General features: G+C 41.3%; 1 long non-coding RNA gene and 1 pseudogene across 1 annotated transcript in view; one reads left to right on the top strand and one right to left on the bottom strand.

Moving 5' to 3' along the window:
• Positions 1 to 4,972: 4,972 nt before the first annotated feature.
• The window catches only part of LOC148005171 (uncharacterized), a 53,420-nt gene continuing 44,734 nt past the window's right edge, over positions 4,973 to 13,658 (bottom strand). Inside the window, exon 3 of the long non-coding RNA XR_015623461.1 lies at positions 4,973 to 5,848. This is a non-coding gene — a long non-coding RNA (uncharacterized LOC148005171). The remainder of the gene's footprint in view (positions 5,849 to 13,658) is intronic.
• On the top strand, positions 7,537 to 8,385 carry Pgam1-ps2 (phosphoglycerate mutase 1, pseudogene 2; annotated as a pseudogene).

The raw sequence follows: 13,658 nt of genomic DNA, 5'->3' as shown, positions 1-13,658 counted from the left end.
TACTGATGAACTATTGGATATTTATTTTGAAAGAGAATGGAGCATTATTTTCAGTTCATTATTCATATCAGAGCCCATCAGGCTCAAATACATAGATATAATTCAATGGTTACATGGGTGGCCCTACTTAAATGCAGCATTCACAAAATAAAACGAATGGGCATGAATATGCAAGAGAGAGAGAGAGAGAGAGAGAGAGAGAGAGAGAGAGAGAGAGAGAGAGAGAGGCTGAGAGAGGGAGAGGAAAGTTAAAAAGGGAGGTCGACAGAAGTACCAGGGGGAGGGGAGAAGGTTGAGAGAGAGAGTAGCTATCATTCAATATCTACACTGATGAAAATGTCAAAGGAAAAACACTTGAAGAGAACACTTGTTGGTGTTGGTTACTATATGTTGGGGAAGCCCATGTCTCTCCAGATGTTATTCTTTCCCAATGGCTTTTGATGAGTCTGTTTGTGGAATTCTTTATGGAATCCCAGATAGCCATGTCAATAAGGTTTTCCTCTATACTCTTTACTCTCAGCCATTCATCACTTCCACAGTCTTTACTGAGCTTCCAAGGGACTGGACCAGAGCCTGAGGCAAGTTGTAGCTACTGAATTGGGCCTCTGTCCAATAGTGGCAGGTGGCCCAGGGCCAGCAGTCTCCATCTGCCTTGCTGGCTAGATGGCTGAGCACTGAGTTCTACCGGCTGGAAGGAATCCCAATGATAGAGCATCTATGATTTAATGTGGTCAGAACCACACCCACTCAGATCCATCTGAAGAAAGGAAGGCCTCCCTCCTCCAGTCCTACCCTGCACTGAGGTCTGCTTCTCGCTCCCTTTTTGCTAGTGCTCCCCTGACAGCTGGGACACATTAGGTGAACATCATTAATCCTGGTGATCAGGTGTTTCCCCTGACCGAGGAAAGAACAGTGTGGGCAGCTTCCTTGGCAGCCATTCTAATACCCAAGAGCTTCAGGACCCACTCCACCCCCCCAAAAAAATCCAAAGCTTGAAAAATTAAAAACATAAAAAGGAGTTGGTCTGTGTGCATTCACCTTTGATTTGATGTGGAAAGATGTGTTGCCTGGAGGTCACATCTGGTATCACCAATCCGTCTTCTGAGAATTTTGAGCGCTCCCTTATAACAAAGTTTGCCTCACTTTTGGGTTGTCATCCTCTCCCTTGCTCAGGAGGGAAGAAGATTCTCTCTGTGAAGCCAGTCCCCATGCCTTCCCAGGTCACTGTTCAGTAGCTGTCAGCAGGCAGAGGACTGTGATCCAACTAGGGCACAGAGCTGCAGTGTCCTTGGAACATTGGGATCCTTTGAGCACTTCCCTTTCTCCTTTGCTCTACTTTTCTAGCACCGAATATAGCATATTTAACCTTGACGCCATATGGCCACCCTCTTTCTTTCCCTCCTGGGATCCACTGCTACTTGCTATGAGATGATCTCTCCAGGTGTGCACACACCACAGCAGACAGGAAGTGCAGGTCTTGGAGCAGTTACTCCACCTGTCATTTAATGCAAGCACGGATAACTTGGATCTAACCATGACTAGTTTGGAGCAGAAGCATGAAAGAGATGAGTTTGACAGAATTAGCTATTTCACAGGGAGCCCTGAAGTCATCTCAGATGCATGCTCTAACCTCTCCACAATGATTCACCTGCCCCACTCCCCTTGGAGCTGTCACCAGCATCCTCCTTACACATTTTTGCAGAGTCCAGCCAGCCCCTTGTTATTACTCAGACAAAACTTCACTGGGGAGACTGTCATTTTCTAGCCACTCTAAATCCCATGTGCCTTCATTCATTCATAACAAGGCTTGAATTTTTCTATAGTCGTTCTTAGCTCATCTTCTCTTGAGTCCTACCTGAGTCTGCCTTCCTCATCCTTAGACAAAGCATTTCCAAATTACCCTGGCTCCATGGAGTGCTGGGAATGTGAGAAAAACCAAGTGAGTTAGAGTTAAAGCAGTGGTTCTGGTTGAAGGGACAGTTTCTGGCTGTGATGCTAGCTCAGAAGGCTGAGAGACCTGATGCTGTGGTCTGCTAGTATCCTTTGGAAGCTCACATTAAAACCCAAATCCCTTGCAGTGGTTAGGGGTGGGGCTTGTGGTAGGATTCTGGATCAGGAAGCTATCCACTAGTGAAATCAACTATTGCCTTCATATGTGATGGAAGGTAGATGCCCCTCCCATGTGAACACATAGCAGGTGACATTACCTATGAAGCAGAGAGAGAGAGAGCCCCACAGCTCAAATATTGATCTTGGTGGTCCCAGACTCCAGACCCCATTGGCAATACATGTCTAATTGGAAATTACCCAGGCATGAAGACAAAGACACTGGATAGGAGGCATTCTGAACATTGTTCAGCTGCCCTGTCCAACAAGGGAGACCCACGTGATCATGTGACTTTGAAATCAATTAAACTCAACATAATTAAAAAGTCAGTTCCCCAGTTGCTCAAGATGGTAGTAGCATAGACTATGACTGTGATTTTAGATTTGTAAGTACAATATATTTTCCTCTCCACAGATTATTGTCAGTTGGACAAGGTTAGGGGGCCATGCCTGCTAGTCACATTCACTACAGCAGAGATTAAAGAAAAGAGGATGAGGGCATGGCCTCAGAGGACCCGGTGTGCTACAGAGACAAAACTACTAAAAGTAGAAGCTTATCTCAGGCCTCATCAGTGTGTGTGTGTGTGTGTGTGTGTGTGTGTGTGTGTGTATAGATTAAAGTGTTCCAGATCATTTCTAGCACATAGTAGGTGCTCAAAAACATGAAAATAAATAAATCAAACAAATGAGTTTCATTAAAGTTCCAGATTATTTCTAGCACACAGTAGGTCCTCATAAAAAAATCAATCAGACAAATGAGTTGCATTATTCGTGTGTATTTTTGAAAGTGAGATGTTAAGGGACTTAAAATGTTAAAATAGCTGATCCAGGTCCTGTGAATGCCAGGATATTGATATGCAGAACTAAAGTATTTTTGGAGACCAGGAGCCACTGCCATACTTTTTCTGCTCCTCTGCAATTTCTAAATTTGACCTGCTTTTGACCCTTTGCTTAGTAGATTAAGTACATAAGCAAGCAAATAAATGTTATAAGTACTGTATGTGTATATTGCAGCAGACAGAATGTGTGCAGAGAATCTGTGCTTAGTCTGGATTCCCTCAGCCTGAGTTTCAGGGTCCCAGAACTCTTGGTCTGAGAGTACAGGTATCTAGTCTTAACCTCAGGTACCTACTTTGATGGCCTAACTGATACATCTTAGAAAACAGAGAGTTAAGAGTAAGGGACAGATAGAGTACATGGGGAGACAGAGCTCAGAAACAGAGTGCATGAATGACTGAAAAACTAAGTATAAGCTGAGTGCTGGATGCTGGGTACTGAGTGTTGGGTGCTGTGTACAGAATGTTGGATGTTGACTGTTTGGTGTTGTCCGACACTGGGAATAGTGTGGCTGGATTCTCAAGCCTATCTTTCCTGTGCCTGGGTAGCATTAAGCAGGAAGCCAGAGGCAGATGTGTCTAGGAGGCAGGACAGCCTAGTTGACATATTCATGAATTCCAAATGAGCCTAGGGCAGCAAGTCTTGGATCTCACCCTTCTAGGAGAAACCTTAACCATGAGAGAGTCTTCTAGGGGTGGGAGTCCTAGACCAAGGATTCAAACTCCAACATGGATCTCAGAAACAGATGAACTGCCAATCAACTTAACTTTCACCTCCTGCCCAGCTTGTCACTAGAGCTGGTTGCCAGTGTACTCTACTAGGCATTTTACATTTAGTGCCTGTCTGCAATAAGTTTTCTGTCATACATTTCCCAATAAGAGTCAGGGTGGAGATGATAAAGATGTCAAGCCAATCTGTCACAAGAGCTGACTGCACAGACATCAGAGTTTAAGTGATTGGCAGGGCTAAAGAGCTCACCTGAAGGATGAAGGTCAGACAGAGGTCCCCATCCCTTACAATGCAGGGAACTCCACGTGACGAAGTCCAACCTGTGATAGTTAGAACTCTATTTTGAGAATTTTCCTAAATACAAGTCCACACTGGCTCGATACCCAAAGATGACTCCATTGAGCTCACCATCTCTATAAGCACCCATGGAAGAGTGTATCTTGTGGTTTGTATCCTAATAGGCAATGCCCATTTTGCTACTGGCAAGTTACAGCTAGGTCAGCTAGGTTGTTGTTGTTTTGTTTTGCTTTTTTTTTCACTATTGTGACCTTGTACATCTTTGAAGAACCAAAGACCAGAGCTGACGAGTGACCACTGAACGAGCACACTGCTACAGTATTTGAATCAGGAAGAGATGGGATTGGAAAACTTTCAAATCAGCTGACACATTCTTCCCACATCCTCTTTCTCTTACGATACGCTGGGGCCAGAGCTGCTGTCTAAGGAGCACTGCCTCTAGCCTTCTCATTTGCAGTGACTAAGACTGAGAAGGATTGGGGAAGACCAGCAAAGAAGTGAACCCAATACCACTGTTATAATTTCAGTACACAGTCTCTCCTAAAGGCTCATTTGCTGGAGCCCAGTTAATGGCCCTGCTTTTGAAGGTGATGGAAACTTTAGGAGCTGGGGCATAGTCAATAGAAGGAGGTCACTGGGGACTAGTCCCTTTCCCACACAATGATGTGAACTGCTCTGCTCCACCACATTCTCCCAACCATCATGATAGAGGGACACCTCTCAAACCAGGAAGCCAGAATAAATAATTCCTCCCATTGAGTTGTTTTTCCCAGGAGTTCCATACAGTATCACCAAGTCCCACTAATTATCCCCCTTGATTGGCTCTGCTTGGTGACCCAATGACACTTCTCACACCACTCACATTTTCTGACATGCAGAATGCAGCCGCCAACAATCACCAGCTTTCTTTGCTCTTTTAATGTAATTGATGTAATGGCCTTTGAAATTCAGCAGAGCCACTGTCACCAAATTCTCCCAGGAGACAGACAATTCTCAGCCACAATTACTAGACGAATGTTTTTTTTTTATTTTCTTCTATGGTTTTCTGTTGGAGATTTAAGTTAGTTAAGCCCCAGACTACACCAGCTCCCAACCTGTGTTTCTGCCAGGCTCTAGGAATAGCTCCCACTTTTGGAGTCCTCGTTATTTATTATTCATTTGACCATCAGCACATCACAAATGAGCTTTCCCAGGAGTGCAAGAGATGGATGGTCAGCCTCCATTAGCTTTCAAGAACAAAGGTCCCTAGACCGGGAGGATAGTTTGATGGGTTCCTGCATCACATGTCTGCCTCACGCCATTCGTGCACCATGCTGGAAGCATGATCTCCTGCATCTGAGGTACTTCTCTTACCGATCGGTAATTCAAATAGAAAACGGTAATACTGAGAAATCCGCACACTGATCCAAGAAGATTGTGAACAGGACCATGGAATAATGTATAAAACATGGTTTAAAAATATCTTTGGGGATTGTGAGGAGTTTTGCCAACAGAATAAATATATAGGAAAAGAGGATTTATTACAGTGGTTTACATCATCCACTGTGTAGTTCAACTATGGCTGTCTGCACACTGAAGAGGATAAGAACCCAGTAGCTACCAGGCTGATGCCTCAGCCGCCCGTATCTGGTACTGATGTTTTCAAGGGTTATTGGTCTTCAAATCCTTGCTGAAGACCAAAGAATCTGGGTTTGGATATCTGCAAAGGAGTTTTATCGGGAGTAGTAGAGGCTGCTGCAGAGGCAGTGCATCAGCAATGAGGTGAAGAAAGCAGAAAGTGACCTCTTCTCTTGGACCTCCTTCTTTCTGAATAATTGCTGGAAGATGCTGCTCACGCTGGGTCTTCCTACTTCAATCAATCTTTTCAGGAAGAATCACCCTGAGGAGGATTTCATAGTTGATTATAGATCACGCTTGTAGAGATTACCCAACTCACCATAAAGCTCCCTGATAATCACTTCCTAGTGAGAACTGTAAGTAAATAGGCTGAGATATTAAAACAATCATAGCAATTTGAAGTTTTTTTCCTATATTCTTTTTTAACAACGGAGCCCGACAAGTTGCTCAAACTCTATATTCCTTATCAAAAGAAAGATGATAAGGTCTACTGCATAAAACTAATGAGACAGCTGAATGTTGGATTCTAAAAGAACTTCTATTTCTAAAATATTCTTTTTAGGGTTATTTTGTTTTATGTCTATGAATACTTTTCTTTCATGTGTGACTGTGCACTACAACGTGTATCTGGTGTTCATAGAGGTCACAGAAGGAATTGGATCCTCTGGAACTGGGGATGAGGGTGCTTGTGATCTATCTCTGTGTGGGTGTTCGGAACAAAAGCCAGGTCCTTTGCAAGAGCAGCAAGTACTCTTAACCATGAGCATTTCATTAGCCCCTCTCCTGATAATGTATAGATGAAATGATAGAAGTATAGATGAAAGAGAACAAGCCCATTTAACTACTCTACAGACAATAATTTTCATCCATATCACTAATAGGTCTTGAATAAAATCACATAGCCCTTTAGTATGCAAATTATCAATTGCTATATACATGTGAAGTAGTTTACATTCTCGTTGTAAAGTATCTGACTAAAGTCTGCAATAGTGTGATCAGTTTCTGTCAGGGCTTTTATGACTTGTCAATCACGCCTCTGTTGCTTACTTATGTGTTGTCTTGTGTTTTTGGAGTTTTTCATTCTGTGGGTTTAGCTCAGCACAGCACCCTATGTGGCTCAATAAGTTCTCCATGCTCTATATTGTCTACACAATGGTAAAGTAAGAAAGAAGTGCCAGCAGCAGCAGCAATGGCACAGTGGCAGCATCAGCAACACCAGCAACAGAGCAGAGGCACTTACCAGCAAGAGGTGAAGAAAGCAAGCAAGCACATATTCACCCTTGAGTCCAGGCACAGGTCTATAATAATTCAGTACAGTTGAATTTCTTTTGACAAGCGCTCAGTGTGATACACACCTGTTTGTAAGCTAATGACCTAGAGACCCCATAACAAAAACGTCGCCATTTCTTAAAACAGAACAAATTATATTATAAAGTATTATAATTTATAATATATTATATAATAATTTACCACCATTTCTCTTTTCATCAAATGTAATTTAATACATTGGGGAAGTAAGATAAATGTTAGACAATTTTTATTTTAAACCCAGCAGTCCAACTGTTTTTAAGCCCAACAATGATTTGGTATTAATACAGCCTAAAGCCCTGAAAACTGCTCTGCTTTGAAGGATGTTCAATTCTCAAATGTTTCTAAATGTTGCAAGAGCTCAGTTTTAAGCAATCAAGTATGGTGAGAAAATTGTATAAGTGAGGTCACCGTGGACAGCTCCAAGAAGGAGACTGGCCAGTATTCAAGACAAATTTTATTGTTAGCTCAGTCTGAGGAAGAGTACTGCCTTATTCTGTATGTATTGACATTTTAGCTCCTGAGATAGAAGACAATAAAAATATTAATCAATATATTAATCAATCTACCAAAGCAGTGGACACAGTTAAGTAATTTCCACACACAAAATGGGTGAAAGGATGTGACTCTACATTGGCGAGTATCTTCTGGAGATGTTTTGAGAAATACTGTGGTCTGCTATTACCATGGATGCCTACAAGCTGATGCTGATCTGGCATGACAGGAGCACTTGGAACCTAGAGAACAACTTCAGTGGCTGATACAATGCTGATCTGAGCCTGAGGAGTGAAGTATGGTGGTCAACATTGCAAGATGCTGGCTGTGAATTTGACATCTGCTTTACACAGAAGAGAGAATCTGGACCCTCTAGACAGTCCTGGATGCCCTTGATCAGAAGTGACAGTCACTGGTCAGGACATGGCACCTCAATGAGTGACATTATGGTGGTCTAACTGGTTTCAATAAGGCAGAAGCATGCTAAGCATGGTGAGGCACATGCTAAGCATGGAGACCATCTTACAATGTCCTGTCGCCTCCAATGGAGCCTGGTCATCCCTTCTACAGCAACATCAACAAAGATTTCAGATACACAGACATTACTGAGAACCAGCTACCCTCCTGTGAGAGCCTGAAGGACACCATTGCCAGAGACTTCTAGAATGAAGAAATTGTCCCCCAGATGAAGGTGGGGAAAAGGTCTTGATTACTGCTATTGCAACAGCCCTTGGAGCATCATCAATCATCTGAAGGGTCTCTTAGAAGAAGACATTATGGAGCTGAACCTGCCAATGGGCATTCCCATCAACTATGACTAGGACAGGACTTGAAGCCCATCAATCCCATGTAGTTCCTGGAAGATGGGGGGACCTTAAGTAAAGCTATGGAAGCTGTGGCTGCACAGGGTAAGGTGAAGAAATGAAGGCAAGGGAGCAGACTCCTATTCCAAGAGAACCCGCCCTGCCTGTTCATGCCTACTATCTTTCATTGTCTGATTCATGTTCCAGCTGCTTCACTCAACCACGTTGGTTCAGAACTCGATTAGGCATAACAACTAAATCCCTTTCTAAAGGAGCGATGTACAATAAACTAAAGCAATACTGTGAAGATTGACAAAGACTGAGATAGAGTGAGAGATCTGGGGGTTTACTAGTTGCCCAGAGAGATGACCATGCCTTAGGTCACAGAGAAAAAGCAGTTCCCATAGCTTGGGCACTTTCTGAAAGTAACACTAATGGCTCAAGATCGGCTGTGAGAAAGAGAGAAATAGCAAAGATGTCTAAGTCTCTACAATCAGAGATCCCAGTACGACTGGGTCTACAGCAAGTAGCAATTCTAATACGGGGGAATTGTGCCTGGAATCTTTAGTCATAGTGGTGAGCACCTTAGCAAACATGCTTCCATTTGGAGGCCCTCAGCACACATGTGGCATTTGAGGGAATGAGCTGGATGTGGTCATTGCAGTGGAGATGTGGACAGGACAGTACATTCCCAGGTTTTCTTGGCACTTAGTGCTTCTTCTGAGGCACTAATACTACAGGCATGTGTTATTATTTTGAAATGTCCCCATATGTTTATGAATTTGAAGTCTCGGTCCCCACTTGGTGGCATGTTTGAGGAGGTTGTAGTGTCTTTACTTGATGAAGGAAGTATGTCATGAGAGGTGGGGCTTGAGGATTTTTAGTCTTGCCTTACTTCCTGTTCTCTTTCTCTGCTTCTTGTGTATGGATGACACAATGTGGCCAGCCAGCTTCCTGTTCCAGCATCCATGCTATGCCTTCCATGCCATTGTGTACTCTAGACCTCTGGAACCGTAAGCCCAAACAAACTTTCTAAGTTGCTTTTGCCATGATGTTTTATCACAGCAACAGAGGGTGACCACTACAGATATTTGTGATGAATGTGGTAATTTCATGTACTATTTATTAAATCAGCGTATATGCTACTAAACCTATGCATTCCTAGAAATGGTATTCTCCAAGTAGCCTTTGTAACTGCAGGATTCACAATATGTAGAAATATATTCCTGTGCTGAGACCTAGAAATAAAGAGACTGAAAGTCCAGAGCTGCAACACTGCATTTCTAAGAACACTGGTGGTGAAGACACTTCTGGATCAGATTCACTTTAGAGTTAGTGAGTAGGCTGAGTCACTCCCCAGAGCCTGGGTGACATGGTCTGTCGTGCTGAGGGCTGGAGCAGAACAGAGAAGATGGTGGAGTTGTCTCTGCTCAGTCTGTGACATCTGTCTTCCTTTGGCTTACAGGCCTTCAAATGTGAACTGAATCTGTTGTCATGGTTTCCAGGTTACACATAGCAGGGTAAGGGGCTTCTTGACCTTCATAAGTATGTGATCCAATACAAATGAGATGATTCTTCATGTAAACAGGCAGATGGACAGGAAACAGGTGCCCTTAGCTAGAGAATACTAATCTAATACTCTGGAGTGGGGCTAATTTCTTACTGAACCCAATGGGGAAACACCATCACAACTTCATCAGCACATTCAAGTGAAAAACAGTTTCTAGTAACAAGTTTTGGCAAAGGATCTGTATTCACACATGTTTGTGTATAATAAGTAATCAAGAGCTTTCTAAAATATTCTTGTTCTTGGTAACTCGCAGTGTAGCTCAATTTTATTCTATGTCAGAAAACTCTTTACCTACTGCCTTTCAGAAGGTCCTAACATATCCCAAAAAAGTCTCTCTGTGGCACTGGGAAAGCACTGGGATTTTTTATCTGATATTCACTTGTAGGTCCCACTCAGTGGTGTATGGATGCTGATTTGTTGATTCCTATCTCACACTTTTATTATCCACTTCCATAAAATGAATGACTTCACAATATTCATGGCTTTGATCATAGACACAAAACATTAGGAGTACACAGATAAAAGATTTAGTCATTTCCCTCACAAATCACATCCAACCAATCTTGTTTTCATTGTATTTTCAATATATCCCAATATTTTATAGTAAATAATTGACAACCATAATTATTTTGACCTGCTCCAGTTCTGTTTGTGCTTCTGTGTGTTACTTAGAAGTTACATAGAGGATTTTACACCATCAATCCAAATATTTGAAAGTATCTACTTAAAAAGAAAACACACTGTTATTTGCTTATAGTAATATAAAGGAGAAGCCTAAAGTTTGTTATATTTTTAATGAAAATGTGTGAAATATATTGCTGGCTCTATAGTAATATACTATAATAGGATATATTACTTCTATAAAGTACAGAAATATTTTCTTAAATTATTTGGTTGCTATGTTTTTTCCCAAATTCTGGCATATATGAAGTCAAAATCATCTTAGAATAAAGTCACATTTGTTGCAGGCTGTTCTGCTGACAAGGTAAGTTGGAACTTCACCCTGTAAGAAAAAACACAAAGACATACAGATCTTTTCTGTAGATACCATGAATTAATAAGATCTACTTGCAAAACCTGAGCTCAAGCCAGCCATAGAAGAATTCAACAACTCTGTCAAGGTTATGGGCCCTTTCTCTTTTTATTTCTAATCATTTCTCATCAAATCAAAGAAGATTTAAATGCTTGAACAGCGCTGGGCAGTCTAACGAAACAATATATTTCTGATTTCATCTCAGAGTGATTTATATCTGTCCTCATGGTGACCTTACCCTTGAGACCCACGCTTTTGCCTACACCTGGTGGATGACTCCTCTTTCCTTGGGATCCAGCATGTCAACTACAGTCTGTTATGTTCTGTGTTTCCTCAGTGATAGATCCAGGGCTGTAGCATCCACAAATGGGTCAGCAAAAGACAACAGCAGACTGGTGTGCATGAGTGGACATCTGGCATGTAGTAAACACATTTGGGAAGCTAATAAACCACTCATTGTGAACTACTCCTGAAATTGATTCTAATATGAGCAGTTGGGGGAGAAACTGGCTTTTAGGAAAGTCATTTAATGTCATATAGAGTCCTCTCCCACAACCCAGTGAAACTGCTGGGCTGCTTAAAAAGCAAATCTAGTCCATTTTGATCTGGTAATTAGCTGAGCTATTTAGCCCAGTGAAGGCTGAGCACCAGGTGTTGGGAGAACCATATCATTACCATGATTCGAACCACAAGCTGGTCTAGAACTAACTGGCTTTGCTACTGTAGGAGGAGCAAAGGCCACCTCGTGAATAGTAGTGCTTTTCAGATTTCTCAGCATTGGCTTCAGCACTGACTTCATTAATATGAAACTAGTAATATTAATCCTCTAAGCTTACTAACATGACTTACATTAATCATACCCTCATTAAAAAAAATAGTAGTTCCCAGGTCTCACCTTTAGGAGATAGACCTCTTACAAAGATCAACATGGAGAGTTCTGTACTTGACTGTGAGATGTTGACTCTGTAACTAAGAACCTCCTATCTTAGGGCCACCAAGGACAGTAGAGAGTGTCAGAAAGGTGGCAGTATGATAAAGCAAATGCTGACAGTACTAAGGGTGGATATCCAAGACGCACTAAAGCTTCTTCGGTGTCTCCTTTCTTCTTCTTTTGTTGTTTTTCAGTGTAATGTGGCCAGTGAGTAAACAGTAAGACATTTAAAAAAAGGAATTATGTGACAACTATCAATCTTGATGGTCATGAAGAAAGGTAAAGTTTGGAAGAATGTTCTGTTCCATACCCTTAAAAAGACCTTCAGAAAACAAGCATAAATTTTAGAACACAGCATACTTACATCTAAATACTATTTTTGTTACTTACTAGTTGGATGACATTGGACAAGTTATTTTCCTCACTAAGCCTGGTTTCCTTGTTTGAAAAAGAATGGGGGATTTTATTACTTGCCTAATTGGATGCTGTAAATAAAGAAAATAGCACACACTTGTGACAACTTCATAACCTCTTTATAGACATGTGTAAATATCTCTAACTCCTGCGTCTGAAGCTAAGAAGAAATGGAAAAATCTAAACCTTCATCTAAAGACTGTGCGAGCCTGCATCTGAAATGCAATCTTACTATGACTGAATATATACATTCTAGAAAGTAGGCTTCATGACAGCCATCAGATAATAAACGCAAGAAGAGATAAAACATTCTAATGGGAGTGCTTATTACAGGAAGCAAGGAAATACTGAGACTGGAGCAAGGTTCACCGAGAATCCCCAGGCTGACAAACTTGTGTTGATCTGCTTGAATGTAAATGGAGGCAATGATATACTAAGCAAGTTTATAATATCACAGGACAAGTTCTTGAGACTCAGCACAACAGAAGCTGCAGCAAACCCCAGCACTGGGCACAGAACAAATGCTGCCTGATCACAAGCTCAGGGAAAGCTAGCGAAAGCACAGGGGCTCTGCTGGGAACAAAGCAGAACTTAATCTTCCCTACCCATTCCTTTATGGTTCCAGAGAGAACGACCTTGCTTAATACCTTGTCCTCCATAAAAAGGGGTCATCCTGCGGTCAGATCATAGAAACCCGTGCCCCCTGACACTGAGTCACCAATCTCTGACGAGAAGTGGCAGAGCCTTGCCTGCAATTCATCCACTTAGCTGAAAGCTCCTGCCTTCCTGAGACTGCACACTGCAGTTCTAAATCCCTGTCCATGTTTTCTACCTAGTAAAGATTAATGGAATTAGTGTGTTATATGAACAGCATTCATCTTGTCTTGTAATCATTTCTGAATGAATCCAAAGTGTTTTTATAAAACAATTCATCAATGATTAAAATACACTAGAATATATTTGTATCTGTTAATAAGATATGATGCACTGTTTATATAATTATAGGTCTTCCTAGGTAGAAAAAACAAAGGATAGAGCAGAAAAGGTGGATGATATAGATGGTATATAGATAGATGATAAGTAGAGAGGTAGATGATAAATATGTATACATAAATATATGTATGAATGAATACACACATTATATATGTATATATTTACATATATACATAGGTGAGGTGATAGATACAGAGATATTTAGTTAGTAGATCAAAAGAACAGACACAGATTGGCTGGATGGATAGATAGATAGATAGATAGATAGATAGATAGATACATAGATAACCAAAGTCTACAATGATAGGATTCTTTTCTTTGAAGATTGGGAATAATGTAAGTATGTGTACTACATATGACTATGAAACATTGTCTTAATAGTCTTAGTTAGCTAAGGGAGCAAAATAACTAAAGGGCATTATTATTGGAAAGAATGAAAAAGTACAAAAGAGAAAACTGAAAACTGTCATTTTTCATAGATAGCATGATTGTCTTGAAAATGATTCACAGGAACCTACAAACATG

Source organism: Rattus norvegicus, chromosome 6, assembly GCF_021556685.1.
Source record: "Rattus norvegicus strain SHRSP/BbbUtx chromosome 6, alternate assembly SHRSP_T2T, whole genome shotgun sequence".
NCBI classification, from domain to species: Eukaryota; Metazoa; Chordata; class Mammalia; order Rodentia; family Muridae; genus Rattus; species Rattus norvegicus.
The sequence above is the reverse complement of the archived record's forward strand: the minus strand, read 5'-3'. Positions and strand labels throughout refer to the sequence as shown.